This window comes from Terrapene carolina, unplaced genomic scaffold (assembly GCF_002925995.2).
Source record: "Terrapene carolina triunguis isolate 2854851 unplaced genomic scaffold, T_m_triunguis-2.0 Scaffold193, whole genome shotgun sequence".
NCBI classification, from domain to species: domain Eukaryota; kingdom Metazoa; phylum Chordata; order Testudines; family Emydidae; genus Terrapene; species Terrapene triunguis.
In genome coordinates, this window is record NW_020664544.1 from 3,257,537 (window position 1) to 3,270,937 (window position 13,401).

At 54.6% G+C, this 13,401-nt stretch overlaps 1 protein-coding gene across 1 annotated transcript in view; it reads right to left on the reverse strand.

Annotated features, from left to right (window-relative positions):
- Positions 1 to 13,054, reverse strand: part of GRB7 (growth factor receptor bound protein 7) — a 31,216-nt gene extending 18,162 nt beyond the window's left edge. The window contains exon 1 of the mRNA XM_024205203.3: positions 12,855 to 13,054. The gene's annotated coding sequence lies outside the window, so the exon portion shown is untranslated. The remainder of the gene's footprint in view (positions 1 to 12,854) is intronic.
- Between the last annotated feature and the right edge of the window lie 347 nt (positions 13,055 to 13,401).

The window sequence follows — 13,401 nt, forward strand, 5'->3', positions numbered from 1 at the left end:
GGACCGGGCGCCTCTGCCCAGGCTGACCCACAGATGCAGAGGCAACCAGTTAGCTGCTCTGTTATATCCTTGGGGGCAACCAAATACACAACATGCTCCATCTAGTTGGTCGCTGAAGGGGCCAATGGTCAAACTGGCTAGCAGCCTGGACTGCGATGTCCAGATGATCCCCACTGGCCACTCCTAGTCTGTTGCCAGGCCCCTCCAGCTGGCCCGACGACTCTCAGTTTTCCTAAGGTGCCCATCACCATGGTGGCTGGGCTCCAAAGAGCCACGGATAGGTTAGAAAAGCAGCTTTCTGGATTTGTCTGTGTTGCCGTGATGTTGCGTCTGCCTCCTTCCGTCTGGGTCCGGGCGCTGTGGTGAGACGCGGGGTTGAGCTGGAGAAGCTGTGATGGAGTCAGACAAGCTGGGGCAGCCGGATTCTCCACTAGGCCCGGCCCTGGTAAGCAGGAGCGTGAAATAGACACTGGGTGGGTTGGATAATGAGGCCAGTCCTGTGGGCTCCGGGGCCAGATTCTGATCCCTGTTACTCCCCTGACTTCACAGGATTCATGCCAACCCAGGTGAGAGCAGGACGCGACCCGTTCAAGGCTCCCATGACACCACTGCTCCTATCAGCTCAGCCGCCTCCTCTTCCTTCCCTCACACCCCGGGACCCCTGTTTGCAGGCTGCGCCCCCAGCGAGAGGGGACTCCCTCTCCCGCCCACAGCACTCCCTGGTGTCTCAGCACTGCCGACTGACCCGGGGATGCTTGAAATAATTTGCAGGGCCCTGCGCTGGAGGGATCGATCCAGAGGAAACAGGATCGCTGGCATCTTCGGTTGCTAATTACCTACGTGACCTCTCCTGGCTCCCAGGGAAGGTGAAGCCAGAGCGTGGTGCTAGGGGAGTAAAGACAAGGGAGGCGTGTTCAGCAGGAGCTAGCCTGCCCCACTCAGAGAGATGACAGGAGAGAGAATAGGGTGTTTGGTGGGTTTTGTGTGGCCTTTCATCACAGCACCCTGTGCCGCAGGGGAGGGCTTTATCCCCAGAGTACAGGTGGGGTACTGAGAAACAGAGTGGCCAAGTGACCTGTCCCGGGAGTCTGTAACAGAGCTGAAAATCGACCCCAGTGCTCAAGCCAGCGTCCTGCCTGCCAGACCAGACTTGCCCTCTAGCTCTCCATGGGGACCGAATGGCTCCAGGGGGATGGCTGTGGGCCACAGAGCCCGTCACCAGTTTGGATCCCTGCTCCGGTGAGTGGTAGCCGGATGCTGTCATGCAGCAGCCCAGGCTGCTGTGAGTCTGGGGGCCTGCACCACCACAGTCAGCCCCGTTGTCTCTCCAGGGCTGGATAATCTCTAGTGGGGATAGTAGGGGACTCCAAGGGCGGGGGGGGGGGGGGGCCACACATAAGCCGGCCCCTGGCCCCTGAGTTAACCCTTCTCGCACTGCACTGGGGGGATGCTGTCTACAAGCTAGCTCTGCTCACAGCCCGTTGCCGGGGGCACGGAAGGGAAAGCACAACAAGCCCAACTCATTCTGGCTGTGGCTGCGGCTGACGCAGTTTTGGGGAGATAAACAGCCCCCCCGCCGCCCAGTGTCACTACACAAACAGGTTTTATGGGCCTGGGAGAACGTCATTAAAATCACTGAAGTATTAAAGTTGAGGCGTCTGCGGCTCCATGGGCATGACGGGGGGTGGGTGGGGGGTGGCAAAGGACACTTCCCCTGCCACGCTGGCACCCCCCCTGCAATGTTAGGCTCCCTGCCAGCCGGTCAGAGCCCTCCCCACACCAACATCTCCAGCCACAGCAATGTTGTCCATCCAGCAGGGGGTCTGGGCCGGAAGGAGGAGGGAGCATCAGATGTGGGCAGGGGAAGGGGGCACCTGGATTCTCAGCTTGGCAACTTCTTGCTGTTTCCTTCCCTCCCCCGCACTGCTCTGACTCAAGCCACCCTGGCCCGAAGGGAATGGGGCAGGGTTCCTTTAAGGCGGGCCCTGAGCTGTGATTCACCCTCACGGCTTCCTGCCTTTTATATCCCGCTCGAAAACATCCACCCACCCCAGACAAACTGCAAAACAAAGCAGCGATCGCCAGGCGGATTGCGCAACGGGCACTGCCAGGCACCACCGAGGCACTGGGTGTGGGACCACAACCCACCCAACTATGCTGGGCGTTTGCTCCCGCTGCAGCCCCCTGGCATGGGGGGGCTGCCCCCAGGGAGAGGGGGGCGGGGGAGTGTAATGGGCAGTGGGTGGCAGATCCCAGGCCTTTGACTTGCCTTGGACAGAACAGGAGTGTTGGGGAGGGAATGGGACGGGAGGTGTGAAGGGAGGGAGTGACCGATCCCGCCCTTTGCTTTCTGGTTTCAAAGAAGCCACCATGTCAGAGCAGGGTGCACTAGGGATGGCTGCAGGGCCCCACCTTGATCCCTAGGGAACCTACAGGAAATGGGGTGCGGTGCTCCCTCCGCAGGGGCTGGGGGACTGGGAACCACCGACAGGTGGAACCACTCAGCTGGTGGCAGGAGTCCCCCATTCATCTAACGCCCTTCAAGCAGCGTCAGTCCCCGGTGCTGGACTGGGCCCAGCGAGCCCATTCCAGTTGCTACGCTGCATCCAGAGCCCCTTCCCAGTGGGAAGAGGGATCCGCCCCTGACTTTGCAGCAAGCTCACAGGTAGCAGGTGCCCTCCCCATGCCTGGCTCCTAGGCGTCCTGGGAGAAAAGTTTTTCCCTGGCAAGATCATCAGTAAATCCTGGCTAGGATTTCTGAACCCTCCGGGAATGGACCCTGTCCAGTAAGGACTGAGGGTCAGATTTTAAAGGTACTTTGGTGCCTAAAGATGAGACAGGTGCCAAGTTATTAATTGTCTCAACATAGGGCCCAAATGGAACCTGCCCAGAGAGGGGAGAATCAGCACACAGTGGATACGACTTAGCCCCATACACAGGCTCAGCACAAGGGCTTGGGAGCCAGCTGATTTTACAACCATTATGCTTGCCGCTGAGGTCCAAGCTAAGCAGTATTACACTGGGTTTGTGCTTGGATGGGAGATTGTGCTGATCCTGTGGGAGAAAGCGTGCTGGCGATCTGGAAAATGGCACTCTTCGCACGCAGGCACAGGGTGACTCTCCAGTAAGCGAGGAAGGCATGGCCTTCGGCACTGAAAGTCCAGGGGCCTTCAATCCTAAATCATTCGGGCGCTTGTGAACATTTTCTCCGTTGTCCCCATCACATGGATGTGATGCAAATCTGAGGCCCTTATAGTGATTAAATCCTGTTGTACCTTGTACTGGAATCCAGGTGTTCACCTCAGTATCCTGGCAAAATTCCAGTCTAGGGTAACTGGTTCTGCTGACCTACATTCCACCCCAGAGATTCAACGGGGTGCAAAATTCTCCTTCATGTTCTGACTGCACCTGTTATATAGTGTTGCTGTGAGCTGTTACAAACAGCTGTGACCTTCTACTCCAAAGGTGGCTGCATTTGGGAAAAAGAGGACATGATTCCCAATCACAATCAATCTGCTAAACTTGGGATCGTTTAGTAGGCAACAAATTCTATGGTTTTAAACTAATTTATCATAAAACCTCCCCAAGGCAGAGCAATGGGTTTTGCCTCCAATATTTAGGTGGTGCTTAGACCCCTCTGCACAGGAGTGGATTCCCCCTGGAACCACCAGCAAAGTACCAGCCTGAGTGTGCTTGGAGATCTTTGCATAGCACATGAGCGGTACATGCAGTGCAGGTAAGACACTGCTTCACACAGCCTACTGGAGCTGATCACCTCTTCCCCCTACCCCGCAGCCCATACGCCTCCCTGCTTCTGGCTAAACCAGTTCTGCAGCTGGACCTCCCCAGCATGATGAACTGCTGGCTCTTCCCTACTACAGCTCACCCCCTTGGTATCTGGGACATCCAGCTGGCCGGGACGTTCAGACACCGGGTCGTAACGAGGGCGCTGTGTGGTCCTGAGCCTTTGTCAAGGGGGAGAACCTGCTACACAAGGCCATACTGCTTCACATGGCACAGGACTAAGGGGTGAATGGGAGAAATCAAAGGGACTATCAGTCCAGAAGTCCATCTGGCCCAGCATCATCCCCCTAATCTGGAGTGCTGGGTGAGCCCACTGGCTCCATCCAGTCTGCTATCCCCTGTTCCCTGCTGCCCATCTAGCCCTGCATCACACCTGATCTGCCACAGCCAGGCAGACCAGTGGGCCCAGCTGGTCCAGTAACTTGCCTCAGATGGTGACTAAAGCTGGATGAGTCAGAGGAAGGTGCAGTTTTCCTTCCACCCACATGCAGCACACCGAGCACTGCAATACTGTCCCAGGAGGGCAAGTTCCTTCCTGACCCCTGTAGTTAGCCGTCGCTTTGTGCCCTGCTGCATGAGGATCGATACCTCTCGCGATTGTATCCTGGTAGGTGCCAGGCTTATTCAGATAGCGCCTCATGCCGCATGGATGCAGGTGAAAATGAACAGCCGCCGGCTCAGACTCAGGAGGGAGACGCCCAAGCCCAGCCATTAGCTCCGGCTGGAACAAATCCTGTAGCTGCCACGGCAATAAACCTGCTGAGGGATGTAATCCAATTGGCTTGATTCCTTGGCTCCAGTTTAAGAACCCTTTTCTACGGTCGAGTGCGTTTCTGGGAAGTCCCAAGGTCGCAAAAAAGCAACTTCAGTTTGATGAGGAACAGCAGGCACTTGTAAACAGAGATGCCAGCTCTCCTCTGCAGGGTCTGCAGGTTCCCTGGGCTGGCTCGGCCAGCCTTGAATTGTGCCCTTGCTTCAAGGCTTCTATGGGGCTTTGCCAGGGGTAGAGGACCAGCAGAGTGCAGATAATCTCTGGCCGTTCCCCACTTCACCTCACGGCTCCTGCGCCCAGCGGCCCCCCTAGCTAGGGCAATGAGGGATCAGGGCTTTGCCTGTTTATGCTGGTTCTGAATGTGGTCCAGTGGGTCTGTCCCTGCGCTAGATCCTCAAGTCCCTGGAGAAGGGGCTGCCCGTCTGTGCAGCGCCCTGCATGCTGGCGGCGCCCAGCAAAGCATGAAACATCCCGAGGCTGAGGTTCATGGCAGGCGCCTGGAATCTACTCTCTGCCCTGACTGTGGCACTGGGGGGATCTGGGAAAAGGAAGGAATCCTGGAGCCAGGCTAGAGTCACACGGGGGCATGTTTAGAAGATTAGGGGGATGCGTGGAGACGCATCTGTGTGTGGAACTCAGCCCAGCACGGCAGCTGCTTCGTCAACCTCCCCGCTAGCACATACCGTACTGCAGCGCGAGAGAAACTTATGAGCTGGATTAGAACAGAACCCACGAGGGGCCGAGAGGCAGACAGAGTCCTGGGGTTAAAGTCCTCTGAGGAGCCAGAGGCTGCAAACGCAGCAGAATTTCCACAGAGGGAAAAACATTCTCCCCATAGACGCATCTACAGGTCTGGATCCAGCATACATATACGCTTGGAGCAGGAGACTGCTTAGGATGACCAGATGTCCCGATTTTATAGGGACAGTCCCGATTTTGGGGTCTTTTTCTTATATAGGCTCCTATTACCCCCTCCCCCCCGTCCCGATTTTTCACATTTGCTGTCTGGTCACCCTAAGACTGGTGGTCAGGACTCCTCGGCTCTAGACAGGCCTCTGCCTCTGGCGCACTGGGTGAGTCCCCTCCCTTCTCTGTAACTCATTTTCCCCAGCTGTAAAATGCAGGTGAAGATACTGACCCTGGATTGTTAAGCACCGTAATTTTCAGGGATGAAACTGCTATAGAAGCGCAAACCAAGGTAGCTACGTTTCTCTGATGTCATATCACATATAGCATCGTGCATGAAACACCACACAGAATTTTAACTCTTCCACGCCCGAAATACCTGATACATTAACTGTATTACACTTTACAGATATGATTTTCAAAACAGCTTAAGTGATTTAGAAGCACAAGCCTTATTGACCTCAATGGGACTTGTGCTCCTAAGTCACTTAAGGGGCTTTTGAAAACCCCACCCCAGATGTCTATCAGCACCTGGGTGCCGTAATCACAGGTACTTTCAAGATGTTTATAATAAAAATGTTATGTGAGTGTGAACCAATCATGTAAACTGCTTCAGTTTTATTAGTTGTTCACACAAACTTCTAAGGGATTTGCACAAGTGTACAGGAAATGTTTGAGTCTAAAGTTTGACTGTTGACTAGACTGCTAATCCAGTAGCTACCAGCGACGATACAACCCTAGTGTCATATGAGACTAGAGTCCTGCTGAGGGCTAAAACAATGACCCCAAAGCTGAGGAATGACCCTATGTTTACACTGCATTGTGAATCCAGGTGTGTGGACTTGGTAATTCCAAGCCCGCGCTTGAGCGTTCACACTGCATTTTAAAACTGGGTTTACAATTGCTGGACCTGGTACTCATAGCCGCGCTAAGGCGTCCACACTGCACAATGATAGGGCAGGGACGCAAGTCGCAGTGGGACTCGGGCTCTGATGACCCACCCCCCAGCAGGGTCTGAGGACCTGGGTGCTGAGTGCTCGCTGACCTGTCAGACTGATTTATGTGTGCACAGAAAGGGGGGCTTGGGCTCAGATCAGTGCACTAGAGACATAGCAAAGGCTACAGGGAGGAAGGGTAATTTAGCCGTTAAAGAGCTGGAGAATTGGATTCAGTGCCCTGTCTCTGCCACAGATGTCCTGTGTGACCGTGGGCAAGCCACTTAGGACCAGATTCCTAAGGTATTTAGGTAACTAACAATGCAGAGAGGCTCCCCAGAAGGTGCCTAAATACCTTTAACCACGTGGCCTTTAGTCTCTTTGCATCTCAGTTTCCTGTGTGTAACCGGGGGCAATAGACCTGCCCTGCCTCACACGGGGTGCGAGGAGGAATGCAGTATTGCTTGCACCGATGCTCCAGTGCCTCCGTGACAGACACCCTGTAGCTAGGTAGAAAAATAGCACGTGTCCAACGACGTGTCTGCTACACAGTTTTATGCAGGAGTGTAGAAAAGGGTTAACGCCTTTAAGAACCTGGTGGCTGGTTGCGAGGACCCCCAGGATCCTCTCTAGTTAACATCTTTTCTAAAATATGACCCATCTTCCTCATCTAAACATGGCCCACATGGAAATACCAAGAATGCACCCACCCAGTATGTACTGTACAGCCCAGGAGCAAGTTACTACTTACAACGAGCACCAAGCCCCCAAAAGCCTCAAGATCAACGGCCTGTCATCATTGGTCTCCAGCAATTTACAGCTTTGCCGTCTCCCAGTAACTTTGGCTCTTTATTCCTCTACTCATTTCTTGTTTTGACATAAGCACCGGCACAAGGACTTTTGGTAACACTTTGCTGCGTCAGCCGATGTTCTTTGTCAATTCTCAGGTCCTGATCCTGCTTTATCCTTTAGACAATGCCGGATCTGGTCCCTTCTAAGTGTTAGAGCAACCATTGTACCAATGTATTGCATGGACACAGGGGAATACAAGTTCTCTCACACTGGTATAAATAGGAATAACTCCATTGACCAACAGAGCTAGGCCAGCATGAAACTGCGGTGAGAGAGGAGGATGAGGTCCCTCAGATCACAGAGGTTCAACCCTGCATAATAATGCTCCTCCCTGATCCATACAGTCCAACAGGGGACATTTCCTTCCTGGCCCCCAGTTGGGTGAGGGGTTTGTAACCTGAAGCATGACAGTGTCCTGGTAGCCCAGGACTTCTTACCATGAAATAAATTCCTGTGGGCTGAAGTTGTGCTGAGCCACCATGCCAAACAAAACCAGCGAAAGGCTGAAATTAACCAGCTGGGCTGGGTAGGTTCTTTGGTTACAGGTTCAAAATGGGGAGGCTGGGGGCCCATGGTTCCAACGCTCTGAAGACACCATAAGCCCTGCTGTGCATGCAGAGCTGAATGCAGCCACTTACATTGTGTCTACACTCCGGAGACTATATTGGCACAGCTCTGTTGGCTTTGCTATGGCGGCATAACCCCATAGTGTAGACGCCACCCACACCGGCAGAAGGGGTCTTCCATCAGTGGAGGAACATCACCTCCCAGAACGATTCTAGCTACATCAACGGAAACATTCTTCTGCCCCCATAGCAGCGTCTACCCTGGGGAATTAAGGCGGCCCAGCTGTGTCGGTCAGGGGGTTGCTAGGCGCTGACCCAAGTTTTAAGTGTAGACCATTTAATTCCCTTTTAATGTGGATGCGGATTCTTAGAGTCTGCCTGCCGAGTCCCAGGCCCGATTCCTTCCACCCCTCACCCAGGGGACCTGCCCCAAAGCGTTACTTTACGTGAGGCTCACAGAGGCACTGGGGGTGGGGCAGGGGTGTCACTCTCCAACCTGGCAAAACAGGGTTGAAAGTAACTGAATGTGTTCCGGTGAAAGGAGGCGGGCGCCAACCTGGGAGAGACACCACCAGAAGAAGCACTCTGTAAAGAGCATAGATAGACAGACAGATAAGGTGGGTGAGATAATATCTCTTGTCTCTCTAACATCCTGGGACCAACATGGCTACAACAACACTGCAAACGGATAGACACTCGGAGACATCAATGCTTCCAGAATCTCAACTGCACCTCGGAAAGCCAGGTACCCGAATACTCCATCGAAAAGTCTGTTTCTTTGATCTCCAAGCACCTCTACAAAGGGCAGCTGAGAGGCCCAGACATGAAGTGTAGCAGGAAGTTGGGCCACTTGCCGCCCACTCCTACATTTGCAAACTACGTATTCTGCTCTCTGCCTGGGAGCCTACTCCTGGAAAACAACTTCCTGGCTAAAGGCAAAGCCACTGGCTAGGATGCAAAACACATACCCACACCCTCCCACACACACACACAGAGAGAGAGATGCATAAATAAAAGGAGACCCATGCAGACACACACCCACACACAGACCATTAGCACACCGACACTTGCGCACACACAGACCGACCACACGCACGCACCTGCACGCACACACACCCCCTCTAAAAAAACCAACCCTGATGAAATCTGTACACGGCCAACAACAGCACGTCCTGGAGAAAGCAGCCCCATTTAAAGTTTAATTTGTTCAACAGGCCAAGGCGAGAGGTTCATTGATCTCAGGGTTTAATCATTCATTTATTATTTACAGTCCCCAGGGAGGGGGGCATATTTGTCTCTCCACAGCCCTTCTCAGGTCGCTGCCTGCCTGGTAGGGCAGGAAGCTCAGAGTCCATTGTCTGTCTCTGGTCAAGGTCCCAGGCTCATGCTCTGTCAAGAGCAACTTCCCAAGATGTTTGTGCTTGAAAGTTCACGCGTGCCGCTGGAGGGGGGAGCAATTTCAAGGCCTGACGTTGCGAAGCGGCTTTCCAAACAACTAGGTTCAGAGCTCGGTTTCGCCGGTGGAAATCTAGAGTGGCCCCCACTTACTGTGGATTTAACGCAAGCCAAACTGAGGTTTGAGCCTGGTTTTCTAAGTGCAGGATTCCGCTCACTTTCCATTGAATGCAGCCACCTCTAGGGTGAAACACAGCAGCTGTTTTAACAGTCGCCGCAATGCTACACAAGAGTTTAAGTGACGATTGCCGCATCCAGTTGAAACATGAAGGAGAATTTAAGGAGGCAGAGCTGGAATTTGGCTAGAATACAGGCCTATAATGCGAAGCATGAGCAAAATGATATGGCCACAAGTGGCTGGGACCTCAGTTTTACATCTCCCCTGAAACACAGCTAGCTCGTTACGATTTGTGCTTATCATCACAAATCTTCAGATTCATGAATTCTGTAAATTCCAAGCTGTCAGCAAACAAGAAGGAGAGACAGGAGCCACAAATATGGGTAGAGACACCTGATCCAAATAGTTTGAGAAGACGGCCCTCGAGTCGGCATCCTCCCCAGACCTTGCTGCAATGGGCAAGTGCAGATTATAGAGTGGCATCCCGGTGTGGAAACAGCTTATCCTTGACAAAACGACAAGGCGGAAAGACTGTGACGGATCAGAGCTCTGCAAATGGAGAATCTGATGGGAGGGCTTGAAGTGGGGAAATGTACTGGTATATTGGAATCAAACGAAGCCAGACCAAAGCACGAAGGCGCTTCCTTAACCGCACAGAGAAACACTGTCTGATGCTCCAAGCAACCTGGATGCCATGCCTGAAACTCAGCCCATTATCTCAACCACCTCCTGTAAGACGCTGCCCCCGGGACCTCACAGATCTGTGTGATCTCCTGCCACAAGGGAGCCTGAACAAAAAGCAATGAAAAGCAGTGCTCCCAGGGAAAGAGGGGTTCCAAGATTGAGATGCCTGAGAGCTCAGAACTGGACAGGTGGGAAGCCCCCAACCAACTACTGACAACATCCTGGGTTCTAGAGTATGTGCCTTACACGGACAGGTTCTTTGACTTTCTAAGTTTCTAATCAATACAAAGAATCTCTCAGGATAGTACAGGCTCTAGAACCTCAAACTTTTTGAACTTTGTGGGTTTTCAAACTGAGAACCATTTAGAACTTCCTGGGTTCTACAATGGAGACCGCTTTAAACCTCGGTGGGTTCTGGATTTTAGAACCCTTAAGAACTTCCTTTTGGACTGTAAGCACTTTTGGGGCAGGGACAACAGGCCGAATTCTCAGCTTGTCTAAATCAGCAGAGTGCAATGAGTGCAGGCCAGTTTACACTGGCTGATGCTCTGGCCCCATGACTTGGAGCGCTTTGTGCACTGCTGGCATTTATCAAAACACAGTTATATATCAATAACTTCATAGGCTTAAGGAGCTTGGTCCTTTTAGAACCTCCCAGGCTCTTGGATTTCGAACCTTTTAAAATCCAACCGTGCCCATGAAAGCTGTTTAAAGTTTAAACACGACTAGAGCAGCCGCCCAGCCTGCCCGTACGGGCCTTAGTGATGGTTGACAAAGCACCAGCAACAACCAGCCAGAGCGCAGCATTTCTTGGCTCACGGACGCGCTGCTTCTTTCATCCCTGCCCTGAATGCCCCAGTGCTCTGCAGCCTGCTGGTGAGCTCAGGACAGCCGTGCCTGGCTGAGCTCATGGGCTGCGGGTGGGGAAGACGGGTACCCCAGAGCTTAATTCATTGGATGTTCTGTCCCTGCCACCCGCTGAGAGACCATCCAGCACTGACGGCCCCCCAGCAAACACAAACCAAGGGCTTTAATCAGTAACCTACGCCCTCACCTGCCCGCCACCCCCCAGCTCAGCCATTAAAGCATCTCATAAAAAGGCTGTCTGCCTGCATTTAATGTGCAAGCAACTTCCAAGCGGTGCCAGGCCACACGGCCCAGCAGGGGTTGGTGTGATTTCAACCACAGGACTGAAGGGCACTGGCTGGGAGAGGCTGGGAAGTTTCCCCACCTCAGCAGGAGCAGAACTCTTCGCTTGGCAGCCGCGTGGATAGCCAGACTCTGGTTCACGGACCTCGGGGGGGCACGGACATGTACGTAGGGTCCTGCCGGCCCTGAGCAGTCCCCGAGTGGGCGGGCAGCACTCAAAGGGTTAATGGGAGGGAAAGGGACGATTGGCTTTGGGGACAAAGCCCTGCTGGGATGCAGGAAGGATGCGGGCCTTTTGCTGACATCCTTGGACACAGGCTCCGCAGCAGAGGAAATGACCCGAGGGAAGAGGCCAAAGCATATTTGCCCCAGCAGGGCTCAGTCAGGGGGTCCCAGGCGGGCTGGCTCGGCCGGCCCCATTGGCTACACTGGAGCGGGCTTCCATTTGTGCCATGTCTTGCTCGTCCGTTGCCCTGGCTCTGAGCAGGGTGACGAGAGACCCAGCTTAGGGCAGGAGTAAAGAAGGGCTCCCCTCGTCCCCCGGCTTCCGTGCCCTTCCTCTTTGCGAGCTCAAAATCCGGCCCTCAGAAAGGTCCTCCAGCCATCGCTGTTCTCCTCGGTAACCTGGCCCCGCTGGGATATTCCTGGGGAGAAGCCGCTCCCGCTAGAAGCCTCCTCCCATCCTACTCTATTGTATTTCCTAGTCGGGCCTAACTAGGTCCTTACCCCTGCCCATCACCGTGGCATCGGGTCAGCGCTCGCTAGCGTCAGATTGCTCAGTACCAATGGTGCCTGTTTGCCCTGGGTACCCCTAATACGGCCTGACCATCGCCTGCCCCTGCAGGCACTTTCCAGCATCCTGGGGCAAGCCCCACATCGCGGAGGTGCCAGATCTGCCCGTAACCCAGGCAGCTGGAGATGATCGATGGAGGACAAAGATAGAGGCCGGGGGGGGCCCCCTCAGCCGCTGAGATAATAAACCCAGCACACAGTCAGGTGCTGGACTCCGGGCTTCCGGGTTCGCTCCTGAGACTCACGATCAGCCCCCTGGCCCTGCAGGGAAGAGTTTGTTCCCTAGGTGACGATGTCGCTGGAGGCCCTGGCTTCGTTAGGGTCTGCCCTGCAGTTGCTGCAGCCAGAAACAGGTGCTCCCCGGGAATCCCTTCCTGTGGCTACTCCCTTCCCGATGGCCGACGGGGGTCTCGTTCCCACCTATCACCCGCCTCTGCAGACACCCCAGGAGCAAGGCACCGCACAGGCCCCAGCTCTCCTGCCCCGAGGGCGTCTCCTCTGCCCGGTTCCCGTCTCGCTTGGCTGGGCCAGAGCGGCAGGAGCAGGTGGGAAAAGCGGGGTAGGGGGAGAGAAACGAAGGGAAGAAAGGTAGGAATGGAGGGAGGAAGAAGGTGAGGAAGGGGAGGGTGGAACAAAGAACCGACGAAGCTAGAGAAGAGCCATGGCGGAAGAGAGAGCGCGTTAGTCTGAAACTAGGGATATTGCCCCTGAGCCCTGCCGGCCGGAGGAGCATGAGGTCACACACCTGCCCTCGCCCCCGCGTTACAAACCGTGCCCCCGCGTCCAGACTAGTGTGTGGGGGGAGCAAACCAGCCGCTTACCTGGCCCCAGAGGTGGGGAGACGCTCCGTCTCTGCTGGCTTGACGGAAAAACTGGGGATTCCTGTTTCGCTCTAATCCTTTATCTACCTGCCTCGCTGGCGGCTGGCAGCACACGCCCCCTGCTTGACATCACGCCGGGGAGAGGAAAAACAGCTTCACCGGCCCGTCAGGATCAACAAAAGGCCCCGTGGCAGGTGCAGGGCCCCGCTGCGGCTGCCTGCTTTGCTATTAACTTTGTAACTCAGTAGCTTTGTTGATAACTCCCCCCGTGCACACGCCCACGCCCAGCCCCTTCTCCTTAGCCGAGCCTCTAGGATTCGGCATAGCCGGGAACTGGGAGATGCCAACTATCCCCACGCACCCCATGGTCCCGCTGTTTGCATCAGGCTTTGTCCCAACCTCAGGGGACCAGGGGAATGCTGGACCAGGAGGGAGACAGGGCCGTGGGTTCACTCAGCCCGTGAGGCCGTGAAAGAGCCTGTGATCACCACAGCCCTGGAGAGGGAGGCTGACCTAGTGGCTAAGGCACCGGGCTAGCAGCCAGGAG